Genomic DNA, 15,156 nt, shown 5'->3' with positions numbered 1-15,156 from the left:
TTCTAAAACATCGGATATGTATCGGAATCAGTACCACATACGAAAGTGACCCAGATCGGATTTGAAAATATCGAATTTGTGCCGTTCACACTGTCATACCATGATCGGATATGGGTCGCATAGGGTCCAAAAAATCGGATTTGATGCGCTTTCGCCTGCAGTGTGAACGTAGCCTTAGAAAAGGGTTTGTTAAAGGCCAGGTGGTTTGTTTCAGAATTCACTAATGAAAGAACTCTGTATTCTATGTCTAGGAGTGTATTTCGCTGGGATAATCATAAATTGTAGCTGAACTGATAAACTATACAAAGGATACTTCTTTGCTCAGAGGGCAGGAAGACGCTTCCTTATTTGATCTGTACCGGTTTGAACTGAGAATCTGCTGACACACGAACCTTTTTCCTCTATATAAACTGTTGTCTGATGAATAAACCTTTGAGTTGATTTTGGGAAAGCAACCTGAAGCAGTCTGTGTTTCCTTGTTCTCCCAAGCTACTCCTGGCGCTGTAACTAACCTGCTGAGCGGCATACCTGAGTGTTACTTTGAATAATTTTGAATCTTATAGGGTAAAGACAGAACTCTGCTTATAGGTGCCCACGCCTCGGAGGAAAACCCGATCCACGGATGACCCGGGACGGAGATTTCTTTCAGTTAGCGTTCTACGGTTAATGTATAAATTAATGCAATTTATCAAGTTTAAAATGACAGAAAAGTACTGTTATTATTTGGATTTTATTTGGGGATTTTATGTTAAAAATCCTTTATCTTTAATCCACATTTACTATAATAAAATAATATATCACACACAAAAAACAGGCAGAATACTTTTGTAAAATCAATAACTTGGTTGATAATTACAACAAACTATTGTTAAATTATGATTACGTCAGTATACACAGAGTCTTTAGATGTAATTTTATATAGAAATCTTGTATTTTAATCGATATTTACTTACTTATTTACTGTTAAAAAGATATTCTGGCATAAAGAAAAGTAACACTAAAAATATTATCTTTATTTATTTAATAATATCAGCACTTCTGCAATGCATTACTACAACTTCAGTTTGTTATAACTATCCTTCAAAAAAGTTTTTTTTTAATTAAAAAGGGAAAAAAAATACAATCTACTGCTGTTACAAGACCACTTCATAACTTCATATACATTTTCACATACTCAAAACTACACTGTGGTTGAATGGCAAGAGAGACATTATAATTTACTTTTGTCAATGGGATATTTTTCAGTTTAGTTTGTTTTTAATTCTACATCACAGTTCATTCTAAGTAAACATGCAAGAATTGTCTCTCTGAATTAACGTAAGGAACTTAACCGACATAATCACCTGCAGAAATGTTAAGATCAGTTACTTTGTTTTGTCCGTGTACAAAAATGTCAAAAATTTACAAAGGTTGAATTGTCTTTATTGCACAAACTCTGCCTCTCCTTTATCGTTATTTGAATTGAAAGCGACCTGAAATCCAAATAATTGTGACAACATGTGGTGATGTTTGAATCAGGAAACATCTGCGAAGCCTTTATGTCATGTCTCACTGCTATAATAAGCAAAGATCTCATAAACAGGCTGACATGTGCAGTTTCTGTCATCGTGTTAGCGCTCCAACAGGAGGAGGAGGATTTTGTTGTTCTGTTATTCTAAGTGTGTGTGTGTGTGTGTGTGTGTGTGTGTGTGTGTGTGTGTGTGTGTGTGTGTGTGTGTGTGTGTGTGTGTGTGTGTGTGTGTGTGTAAGCAACCATGTGTTGTGGGCCTTGAACTGGTTGTTTGTTTTGTACATGCTTTACATGTTTTCTCCATTCCAGCACAAATGTGTGGTGCATACTTAGCATTTATTCTGTCTTCCACAGTAAGGGTCACTTTTTTTCTTTGCTCTTTTTCTTTATTCTGTCACTCAGCAATGTGCATTAGAAATCTGAGCACCATGTGTTTACCAATGGGACACAAAAGAAATTAAAACTAAAAAGCTGCGAAGTGATGCATGGCAAGATAGTGAGTACTTGCTGCAAACCAGGTTTGAGGATGACTTCTTTATGCTTGCATGAAATGCTCTCTTAGGCTTTTTGGCCTCTTGCTCTGTTAAGCTAAACAGTACCCATGTACTCCCCTTTGTCTCAGAGTTTCAAATTGCTCATGTTTCACTAAAAAATCTTCATGCTCTCCTTAGGCCTCTGTGGGTTCTCTTTGAGTACTCAGCCTTCTTCCCACAGTCCAAAGACATGCATTTCTAAAATGACTGCATGTATAAATGCACAGGTGTGAATGATTGTCCTTCCCTTGGTGTTAGTCCTGCGACAGACCCCACCTCGCTCCCTCTGAATGCTGGGATAGAATCCACTTAGATCCTGAATTAGACACATGGGGAAAAATGGCTGGCTGGATGGTCACCAAGACATAAAACCTGTATCCATAGCATTGCTAGTGAAAGTTTGATTAAAAAAAACAAAATGCCTTACAAATTTAACCCCTTAAAGCCTGAAATAATTGCTAGAAAGCTTTTGAAAAATAAGAATCTTTGAAAATGGAGAGTTTATTAAACCACCAATAAACATCACCATATTGACAAATTTGTTCCCATATATGACTTTTATTTCAGTTAATTTGCTACATCGGGCATTTTTTTAATCGCTTAAAATACATTTTGCAATTTATTTCTGCTGCTGATGAAATTGAAGTCTCAAAAACTCACAAAAGAAAAATTGGTGAAAATCATTTAATCATAAGATCACTTTCCCAAAAACGCTGTTTACGTAGCAGAAAACCTCCAGTGCCAACACATTGAGCCATTTACATGGACACAATACAGCCAAACAGAAACACCTGTCCAGATGTATTTATGGATTTTCTTTTTCCTGGAGGCACTTCCTTATGGTTTGTACTTTGTAACTTTGTAATTTGTTAATCTTAATGCGCACTTGCTAAAGGCCAATCTACACAAACCGATGCCCATGAAGAAGTTAGTTTCTGAGCCTGGTGTGCAGACTGACCTTCGGTCCTGCAGAGCACCACTGGGATAGATTGGAACGCTCTGTTTGAGCCAGGCCCTCTCACCTAAATTCAGCAGGCAACCTCACTGATTTTCTTGCTCATTTTTGATCAAACGACTACTTTAAAACTCACATGTGGGTGTAATATTCAGTGTTTGCATGCTTTTGGACACATATCTCTCTCTCTATTCTGTGGAAATAATGACTCTGCAAGTGTTTCCTAACAGCTGAAAAAGCTGATTAATTAAGCCTTTGTCACTAATTGCAACTCCTGACATCTTGGAAAAAAGAATCAGTGTATTATATTGATAGCAGATGCAATAATTGTATTCCATAAGAAACAAAATGTTGATTTGGAAAAATGGTGGTTAAAGTTTACTTAGTTCTATAGGTATTGCTCTTTGATTTTTACTGTGCAGAAGGCACGCTTTGTTAAACTGCATTTGCCTTCAGGGCGTGGTGCTAAATAACAGGTTGTAAGTAAGATAATGAAGATTTAGCACCTTGAAAAGTAATGCTACCTCATATCATTTATGCTATCAGTGTAAAGTGAGGACAATTATTCTCCACTGTAATCTCACTGCAGACAACACCCTCTGACTGATGGAGCTTTAGGACCAGGAAGTGGAGCGAATGACCTTTCCATCTTGCTTCTGTTTCAGCTGCAACAAAAAAGAGAGACTAACTAATCTGAACGTCTGTGGAAACAGTGCAGTTCATTTAAAGGTTTAAACCATGCCACATGTCTCTTTTATAACTTTATTAACAAGGCACTCCACTCGGGGAGGAATTGGCAAACCTATTGGTGACTATGAGTTGTGTTTACCAGCATGCAGCCAGTGCGTGTGGAATCCATGGTGGTGATTGAACTGAGACAGGAGGTTGACTGCTGGTAGGTTTGCTTTTAATGGGGCTAGATTCTATCAATCTGACTTTAACTCAGTGTGTCTGGCATTTCCCCCAGTCCTGGGGCTTAGCATTGCTGTCAGACAATGCTATAAGCTTTCAGATCTTTCCACTTCTTAAAAAAAAAAAAAAAAAGCCAGATTCACTGTTTCGGGTTGAGGCAGAAAACTTCACTCAGCCATGTGAGACAGTGGGAGGCGGCTTGGCGAAGCCAAGACTTCACACCAAATAGATAATGACACACAGTTAAATCATCCACCTCCCAGCTGTATGTTTATCTCTTCGGTCTTTATCATTTTTGTGTCTGTCTGGATCCATCTGTATGGAAAATATAGTTATTGTATCCAAGTAGCCAACACACAAACAACTGGCTCTAAACCCAGAGATTTTCACTCATCACTTGATTTTTATTCGCAATTTCTCTGTCCTTACACGACCTCTGTATGTCCTGTGCTCAGTTGCTTCAGTGTATGATTCTCTCAGTAATACTCTCACCTACAAACCCCTGCAGCTCGAGGAGGATGATATCGTACTTGTGTAACTATATATAAGTAATATGTAACCTTTGTGTGTGTTCTTACCTTTTAGATTTTAATTGAATTTGCATTTTTGTGCTTTTTTGTTTTGTTTGGGGGGGTTGGTTGTTGGTTTTTTTGCTTTTTGGAAGCAAAACATCACACGTTTTATATTTCATATTATGTCTTCTGGTTCCAATCCTAAACTTTCAACAGCCAAAACACACACACACACAAAACATAATAATAATAATAATTCCTGCTTTTAAAATGTAGAGTTTAACTGCTTTTTTTCGTGTGGACTGAAAACTGTATTATTTTTAATAAACTGGACAGAGAAACGAGAGTGAATTCATTGCTGTAGGTGGGAAAAAATCAAGCCAATGAATAATAATGCGTATTTCTGCATTCATTGACATCCATACTTAAACTGTAGATATCGCAAGCTTTTTAGTAAGAACAATATTAAAGTGAAATAATGTGCAGCTGCTGATTCTAATCTAACTTTTTATCTACTAGCCTTTGACACATTCCCATGATTGAGTTTCACAAAAACAGCAGCAGCCAGCTGGCAGGAAAGTTTGAGTGATTTAATTGTGCAATGCTGGTGTATTTCAGAGTGACCTGTCTTTCCTTAAGTGAATGCACTTTATGTCACTTTAATAATTTTGTATCTGTACAAAGCTGGGATGAGCTAATTATCTAATTCTCAGCACAGGATCCTTAAAATAGAAGTGGATTGGTGTTATATCAGCTGCTGGTGAAGGTATGGGTCCAACTCGGCTCAGTGTGCACACGCCAGCATCATTAGCTGATTACTTTTGATTAAAGACACATTTCTTATCACTCTGCTCTAAACAGGGAAGGTTCTGATTATAAACACACTGCAACAATTACAGGGAGTGCAGAATTATTAGGCAAATGAGTATTTTGTCAACATCATCCTCTTCATGCATGTTGTCTTACTCCAAGCTGTATAGGCTCGAAAGCATACTACCAATGAAGCATATTACGTGATGTGCATCTCTGTAATGAGAAGGGGTGTGGTCTAATGACATCAACACCCTATATCAGGTGTGCATAATTATTAGGCAACGTCCTTTCCTTTGGCAAAATGGGACAAAAGAAGGACTTGACAGGCTCAGAAAAGTCAAAAATAGTGAGATATCTTGCAGAGGGATGCAGCAGTCTCAAAATTGCAAAGCTTCTGAAGCGTGATCATCGAACAATCAAGCGTTTCATTCAAAATAGTCAACAGGGTCGCAAGAAGCGTGTGGAAAAACCAAGGCGCAAAATAACTGCCCATGAACTGAGAAAAGTCAAGCGTGCAGCTGCCAAGATGCCACTTGCCACCAGTTTGGCCATATTTCAGAGCTGCAACATCACTGGAGTGCCCAAAAGCACAAGGTGTGCAATACTCAGAGACATGGCCAAGGTAAGAAAGGCTGAAAGACGACCACCACTGAACAAGACACACAAGCTGAAACGTCAAGACTGGGCCAAGAAATATCTCAAGACTGGTTTTTCTAAGGTTTTATGGACTGATGACATGAGAGTGAGTCTTGATGGGCCAGATGGATGGGCCCGTGGCTGGATTGGTAAAGGGCAGAGAGCTCCAGTCCGACTCAGACGCCAGCAAGGTGGAGGTGGAGTACTGGTTTGGGCTGGTATCATCAAAGATGAGCTTGTGGGGCCTTTTCGGGTTGAGGGTGGAGTCAAGCTCAACTCCCAGTCCTACTGCCAGTTTCTGGAAGACACCTTCTTCAAGCAGTGGTACAGGAAGAAGTCTGCATCCTTCAAGAAAAACATGATTTTCATGCAGGACAATGCTCCATCACACACGTCCAAGTACTCCACAGCGTGGCTGGCAAGAAAGGGTATAAAAGAAGAAAAACTAATGACATGGCCACCTTGTTCACCTGATCTGAACCCCATTGAGAACCTGTGGTCCATCATCAAATGTGAGATTTACAAGGAGGGAAAACAGTACACCTCTCTGAACAGTGTCTGGGAGGCTGTGGTTGCTGCTGCACGCAATGTTGATGGTGAACAGATCAAAACACTGACAGAATCCATGGATGGCAGGCTTTTGAGTGTCCTTGCAAAGAAAGGTGGCTATATTGGTCGCTGATTTGTTTTTGTTTTGTTTTTGAATGTCAGAAATGTATATTTGTGAATGTGGAGATGTTATATTGGTTTCACTGGTAAAAATAAATAATTGAAATGGGTATATATTTGTTTTTTGTTAAGTTGCCTAATAATTATGCACAGTAATAGTCACCTGCACACACAGATATCCCCCTAAAATAGCTAAAACTAAAAACTACTTCCAAAAACATTCAGCTTTGATATTAATGAGTTTTTTGGGTTCATTGAGAACATGGTTGTTGTTCAATAATAAAATTATTCCTCAAGAATACAACTTGCCTAATAATTCTGCACTCCCTGTATTGACGGAACAGCAAAGAGTACTTGTTATCTGAGTGCAGGAATGCACGTTCTCAACAGCAAAGAAAGAAATAGCTGAAAGACTTGATTATGAAGTGCAAATGATTGGTGAAATGTTAAAGTTTGGAAATGTTTTGACTGCGTTAGAAATAACAATGATTCTTAGATTGCTGTCCAAAAATGCACATGGATCCGTGTGGCCTCAGCCAGCTGAGCCTGTGTGCCATGTGCAGCCCCAGCCCAATGAGTCTGAGTATTCAGAGCCTTCAGTAAGCCACACCCCGAGGATTCCAAGTGTAAAGACCCTCCAATGAGAGTGGGTCCTGTACAGCAACAATGTGAGTGTCCAGAGCCTTTGGTGAGTTCTGTGCAAACTCAGATGGAACCTGAGCCAGAAGGTCCCATATTTCCTGTGTCAGAGGGTCCTGCGTGTACCTTGCAATATCCGAGGCTCAAGAGTCCAAGTACCTAAACCCTTCAGTGGGAGTGGCTCCTGCACAGTCCTACCTTGAATGTCCAAAGCCTTCAGTGCGCTCTGCACAGTCCCAGCCCAAGAATTCCAAGTGTATGGACCCTAAAAGGGGAGTGGGTTCTCCACAGTCCCTGCCTGGGTGTCTAGAGCCTTCAGTGACTTCCCTGCTGCTGCAGCCTGACACTGATTTGGAAGGTTTCAAGCAGTCCAAAGCAGCCAGAGTCAGTCAAGGTCTGTCCCTAGCAGCCATAATATAAGACAGAAAGTCACATGTTGCCTTGATCAGGGGGTCCCGTGTTGCTTGAACCTGTTCCCCAAGTAGAATAGAATAGAATAGAATAGCCTTTATTGTCATTGTACAGAGTACAACGAAATTGGAGTGCCACTCCCTTGGTGCAAGTTTCAATAATAAATATAAATGTAAAATATAAAAAGTACAAAAAAAAACAATCGTAAGTACTCAAACAATAGTATGTACAATATATACAGGATAGCAGCATTAATATAATGACAGTATGAATAGCAGCATAATATAATGACAGTGACGGTATGGAATAGGTTCAATTGTTTTTGTGCTTATTTACTACGGTGATAGCTCTGGGAAAGAAGCTATCCCTGAATCTGTTTGTCCTGGTTTTATGTGACCTGTACCGTCGGCCTGACGGTAATAGTTCAAACAGTTGGTTGCTGGGGTGAGAGTGGTCCTTGATGATATTGCCAGCTCTGCTGAGGTACCGAGAGTTTGCAGTGACCTCCAGGCTGGGCAGAGAGCAGCCAGTGATCTTCTGGGCTGTGTTGATGACCCTCTGCAGTACTTTCCTGTCTGCAGCTGAGCACCCTGCATACCATGTTGTTATGCCGTACGTTAGGATGCTCTCTATGGTGGCTCTGTAAAATGTCACCAGCAGCCTCTCCTCCAGGTTGTTCCTCCTGAGCACTCTCAGAAAGTGGAGACGCTGCTGGGCCTTTTTAACCACCGCTGTAGTATTTGCAGTCCAGGAGAGGTCATCTCAGAAACCTCATGGAGTGTACCCTCTCCACACAGCTCCCGTGAATGTAAAGTGGGGCCGGGTCTGCTCTGCCCTTCCTGAAGTCCAAGATAAGTTCTTTAGTTTTCGTGGTGTTCAGTTGGAGGTTGTTAACTGAACACCACTCAGTCCTGCATCAGTACTCAGTACCTGCATCCAAAGTAGGCTGCTTCTGGCTATCTTCTTGCCTTTCAGGTTGGCCAACTTTTACCAAGCCTCCACATGGATCCCGTCTCCTACTTTGTCACTGTTTGCCCCTTCAGCCTCCTGATAAGTTCGTCGATGGCCAGACATCAAGCTCTCAGAAGATGGTTGTTTCTGTTGCTGACCACCAGTCCAGCCCCCAAACAATCTCAGCCTTCTCAGCCAGTCTCCAGTGCAACATTTTCACTCCCAGTCTCTTGTCTGATATCCAGAGAGTTCCACCTGCTCTCTTCCATCTCCAAGATGGCTTCCTGAATTATTCCTCTCTGCCCTAAACAGGAAAGGCTCTGATTACAAACAGACTGTAACAATTATTGAGGCAAAAGCAAAGAATACTTTTTGTTATCTGAGTCCAGGAATGCACATTTTTCAAGAGCAAAGAAAGAAATAGTTGAAAGAGTTGATTGTGAAATGTGATTGATCACTGAAATGTTGAATTCTGGCCATTTTTTCAGTGTATTAAAGATTACAAACATGCTGTCACATAAACACACAGCTGCTTTGAAATTGGGACATGAACCACAGACATCCTTTATCACTGTTACATTTAGTGTCAGATTTTCTGAAAACAACACTGGATGGTGGTGGGAAGGTTTTCAGCAATGTTTCTGAATCCAAAGACAAGAGCCAAAGAGTTGTTGCTCACTTTATCAAATAGACTGATTAAGAGAAACTGCAAAAACCTCCATCTGGCCCTGTGATCAATACTTTGGTAATCACTTTTGACCTCATTACCATCAAGATATTGTTTTCCTTAAAAGAACTTATACACCTCCACTCACCAGTCGCTTATTATTACTATTATTATTGCCTTAATTCTTAATGTCATAGATTCAACAAGGAGACATTTCTCAGATATTTTTATCCATATTGGCATGATAGCACACAGCTGATGCAGATTTGTCAGCTGCACATCCACGATATGAATCTCCTGTTCTCAAAGGCAGTTAATTTAGCTGAGATCTTGTGATTGGGGAGGCCATTTGGGTAGAGTTAACTCACTGTTGTGTTCAAGAAACCAGTTTGGCATGATGTGAACTTGTGACATGGAGTGATACCCTGCTGGAAGCAGCCATCAGACGCTGGGTGCCCTGTAGTCATAAAGCCATGGTCAGCCTTATGCACCCTCCTCTTCTCTCAGGTCATCTGATCAGCTACTCCTGCACATACCTAAAACTAAGCATAACCTCAGAGGGGACCGCCTGTGTGTTGAAGTTTCTAAAGTGTGGAACAATTCACCTCTGCACATTAGACAGGCCTCTTCTCTGTCTGTTTTTAAATGTCACTGGATATTTTCTCTCTTTTTCTAATACTCGATTTGGACTTCAGCCACAATGCGTACACATCTAAATGCACTGGGTTGCTGCCATGTTATTTGCTTATAAGATATTTACATTAAAAAGATGGAGTTATTTACAGTTTCAAATGAATAAAAGAGGGCATTAAAGGATTCTGAAGCATATGTATCAGTTTTACTTGCTGTGAAAAACACTTAGTTTCTTAATAAAATCTTGTGCTAACACCTGTGAGGAACAAACTGAGGCATCATGCCACATGTGTGTTATGTGGCTTGTTAAACCTGGATGAGGTCCCTCGGGTGTTTTGGATGTTCTTTTAATCAGAATTTTTCTGATACAATAAATACCTCTCTGAAGGACACAAAGAAAGGAAGGGAGAATAGGCAGAAGATAAAAGTTGGCTCACAAGGAAGAGGAAAAGGTAGAGAAAAGCTCAAAGCAGAGACATGAGAAACCGCCCAGTATTAGTAAGAATGGAAAGCACTCCCATGTAAGGTAAATGAAAAGAGCTGTGTTGTGTGACATCAGGCTGGATGCTGAATGTGAGGCATTCATGTGGTCTGCAGGGGCTTTGGTTCTCTTTATCATTTATCCACCTCTGCTCATAATGTTTTGTTTATGCTTTCCAACCTCCTCTTCCCCACCCTTCTAAGACATCCAACTGCACGCTTTCTTCCCATCTCCTGCTCTGTATTTCACTCATGTATGTCTTCATCCAAGACCTCAATTACACACCAGAATGCATTTTTCTCTTTTTATCTTCCATTTACTGACCTGCTACCTCACATCTCCCACCACTGCTCTGCTCCGTGGGTGTGAGAAAAGTACACCTCACCCTGAATAAATCACTGCTCAGTCAAGACGTACTCGGAAGAGCAGAGGAGTGGATCTCCACCCTAAACCTTTCATGACAGAGCAAAGTGCCAAATGACTGACCGAGACACAAAATTACTGCCACATCACCTGCAGCTGCACTGAGATCTTCCCACTAAGAACCTCTTTGTTCCTCCGGAGCCCCCAACCAATAAGCCTCAACCTAACTTTGACTTTACATCGTCAATGTTGAGCCTATAAAGCAGACTGACTGCTATCAGCAGCAGGGTGTGACTGCACATGTGCGTTTGTTGTCCTCTTCTTTTTTTTCGATTTCCCCTCTGTATGAGATTTCAACATTCCCTGTCACTGATACTGGAGAAAAAGGGGTTTTCACGCGTAGTGGCAGCTAACCGGTTACAGATGCTTCAAAGTGAAGCTCAATGGAAATATCATTTTTCACTCAATTTTCACATGCACACGCAAGAAATCCTGACTTAAAGATGCTGCTGATCAAAAGCCTTAATTATCATCTGGGAAATATGCCCTCACAGATATCTCAAGGGAATTTCTTTCCTCCCACTTTTGCACAGTTTGTCCCCGTGAATCACGCTGCGGAGCCAAAACGGGGTTGATCCCAAGCATTCGCCTCTGCTGCACGTGCAACTAGTCGTCTGAGTCATCCGACCCACAGAAAAGCAGCAGACAAAGCTACCAAATAACGCTGACACAGGTCTCGTGTATCAAAGTTTAATTGGTTAGGAACAATATTAGAATCAAATGCAACACCAGCAGTGCTCACGCAGATTTCCCACAGCAGATACCCACAGTATCTAGAGCATCAGCACTATCTTAAACAGAACAAGTCACTCTGCACATATGATGCAAATGATGAACAGAGAGAAGAAGAGACGTGCTTCAAAAGATGGATGACTAATGCGCTTGATTGTGTCATAGCTGCGTGCATTTAATTAGTGCATTTCACTCAATCAGCTTTGACTCTTGAATGACACTGTTTACCGAGCACAGCTGTGCAATGTGTCTCTGTGCGTGCGGCTATGTGGGAAACTGAGAAACTGACACAGATACGCTTAACTTTAACTTGTAGAAAAGAGCGCCACCTACGGGGGGGTGAATAGAATTGCTGATTGAGTCTCAGATCAGCTCAGCCCGGGCTGTTTGTGGTGGTCCAGCAGATGGCGCTGTGGTACCTTGATGCTGCGTAAGCATGACCTTTGCTGGGATTTGTCAGGGGTTTTCCAGTTTCCTCATGAAAGTAGAAGAACAATGTGAGAAGGAGATCAAAGCAAATTTATCAGACAAAGAGTGAGTTTCCTATATGTGTACTGCTTCTGATTAGTCCACTTTATGTCCAGTTTGGTTGCTGCTGACACTTCAGTGTGAGAATGATCAGTCACAAAAAAAGTAGATTTAAAGAAAAAAACATCAGGTACTTTTCTGTTTCCAAACTTTTTGGCTTGTGGCATTTTAATACAACGTAATGTTCTCTTATAATTTTCCGTTTGCATGTGAGGCCATGTAATCAATCTACAGAGGAGTTTAAAAACCTTTATGTCTCACATTTCTTTCTATATAGCTTCTATAATTCCTGACAGTAGAATTTACTCTGTGGCCCTATGATTAAACACGTTAACCTGGGTATATTCAACACATTCAGAGGCTGAATAAAATGTATACTATAAAAATCATTAGTTCACTTTAGTGTACTACTGCACTGTGCACTGTGGAAACCACCGGTTTAGGGCGGTTTCTAACTAAAGTTGAACTGATGATCATTAACTGGAACTAATAAACCAAGTTTTGTTTTGTGTTTTTAGACTACCCGTGAAAGTTGTTTTAGGAAGGCTGGCCTCATGAGGTGTAAACTGCAACATGTTTGCATGTTGTCACTACTTCCAATTAATTTTAGTCTTTGGCTTCTAATGCACACAATTTTATGTTTATGAATGTGTGTGCAAGCGGTACAACTGTTTACACAGAAACCATCAGAGAAATTTGCTGTGGTATTAACATCTCCAACGACGGTATCATACAGGAAGCTGAGTCACAGATTGGGCGACTCACTTCCTGTTTATTTTATCAGAGCAGTCTTTTGGCCCTTGTTATGACAAGTCAAGAAAGCAGTCTGAAAAACTGCGGGGTGGTGGGCTATTCTGTGATTTTTGGGGGGCTGCACTAAAACATTCACCTGAGTTCAGCTCACAGACATTATTCATTTCATTTTTCCAAAAGCAAAGCAGGAGCCTTGTACAAAAAAAGTCTAATGTGGTCAATTAATCATATATGTAAAAATATATTTATGGTTATTGAACAACTTTGAACTATTTTAAACACCATTTTACATCTTTTTCTTTCTTGAGCAATGCACGTCTGTGACACTGTGACACAGTCGATTGTGGTCGGCTTTTTAGTGTGTGTCGTTTTTTACTGATAAGAGAACACATCGTCTATAAGTTAAATTCAAAAATGGAAACTTTTAATCATGAAATCTCTTAATCTATAATCGTATGAAATGCATAAAAGGAGGGAAAAGGTTCATTGTGGTTTTACTGGTAGGGCTTCTTTTCAACAAATTCTTAAACTTGTTGTTAGCACAGTACCATGTGGAGGACCTTCTCCGAGTGCTGCGCTGCATGACTTACACTCCAGCAGTGCAATGAATCTCATTAGTGGCTGTGGAAGAGTTTAGCAGGGGGCTTACGCTACTGAGCATATTCTTTTAGGGTTGATTGAGGCCAACAGAGGTCACTTCAGAAGGTCAAGGTTAAAACTGATTGGAAATACTGCTGAGGTTTGTCTTTGTCGACATTAGCAGATACCCACTATACATCTACAGTGCTATATGTATGTGATCGGGCAACGGGCTAAAGACTGAGCGTTGCATGCCAAGTAGCAGAAACAGGGTGGCCTGCAATTGCATGATTGCATCACCGCCAGTGCTAAAGTGAAGTGTTTGTTAAAAGTTGTAACAGTTATTGTGGGCAAAACAACAGGAACTCATGCAAAATATTTCAGTAGGCCCTGATGTGACATAACAGACAAAAAATGTCATAGAAAATTGAATAAAACACTGAGATACAAGATTCTTTTTTGGTTTAGGAAGGCAAAGGAAGCTTTTTTATATATTTTACTTTTCAGTGACAGATTTAATTTAAGTGGTTCTTTTCGGATGAAGCACTTAAATTAAATTGCTGTTATTAAATACTTTGGTTTTTAAATAAAATGCTTTTCTACTGTTAACGTGCCTGGCAATTTAAATGTATTTCTATCTCTTGACAGGTCGTTTGAATTATAAAGACAACAAATATGACTTGTCTGTGAGGTTTCATGCCTTTGATATCTGGTAAATTGTTTAAAGTGTGGGATACAGGTGTCTTACTTTTGACTTCAGCTTTTTAAAGAAGCCTCAGCTCTAGTAAATAATTTTAGATTCTACTGCTTAACACATATATTATGCAATTGTTTTACTGGTCTGAAACATTTGGGATCCAACTGGGCTGCATATGGCCCATGAGTTAAAACGAGTTTGATGTAATTACAAATGACCCTAAAGCACCTCCCAATAAGCAGCACCAACACTGAGGTTTTAATGTAGTGTTGATCCTGGCAAAAGAATAAATAAATACTCCAGGAAATAATCCTCATCATAAAAACTTGTATTATTTAATCTCTTTGGGGAACTATTTAGTTCTTTGTGCAAATGTACCAGAAAAAAAAGAAAGAAAAAACACACTGAAGTCACCAGAACTGATGGTGACACAAATAACAATTCAAGAACAAATGCAAACACTCTTGTCGCACATCACAAACTCTTCCCCCTAACTCCCATTCAATGAAGCATAAACAATGTTCAGTAGTGTTAAACGGTCAGTTAAGTACTGTGTGACAAAGTTTAGCTTGTAATTGCGTAATTAGTTTATTTGATAAATACTGTTGCCCTGCAGGCTTCCCGTAGCTCCATTTGCTCACCACAGAGACCATTTAGATAGCCGTACATATCCCTACACTTGACTTAGCTGCCCGTGTAGACAGTAGACTTTATGCCTGTTATCCTGTTACCTTATTATCTTGTTAGCCTAAAGTTTTTATGCCTGGCTGCCTGGGGAAGGTGTTGAATCTTGCAAATGTATTTTGGTTACTTTTGCCATTTTCACACGGTGCACTATAAATGCATATAGGTTTGAATACTTTCATTCAGCCTAGCAGTTTCATGCAGCCTGTGGTATTTTAGGAGATTCTCCAACACCCAGAAAACCAAAACAGCAAATATCCCAGATGGTTGGAGGTCTTTCATCAACATTAATACGCTTATTTTACTTATTTTTCTACACCCTGCTGCTATGTCTGCAGCTACTCACAGAACTGCCATCATAATTGTGCCAGGCTAATTTTCCTGTCAATGTGACCTTCAGCAGGACAATGTCTCAATGTCTTACATCTGGAGGTGGTC

Source organism: Astatotilapia calliptera, chromosome 15, assembly GCF_964374335.1.
Source record: "Astatotilapia calliptera chromosome 15, fAstCal68.1, whole genome shotgun sequence".
NCBI classification, from domain to species: Eukaryota; Metazoa; Chordata; class Actinopteri; order Cichliformes; family Cichlidae; genus Astatotilapia; species Astatotilapia calliptera.
The sequence above is the reverse complement of the archived record's forward strand: the minus strand, read 5'-3'. Positions refer to the sequence as shown.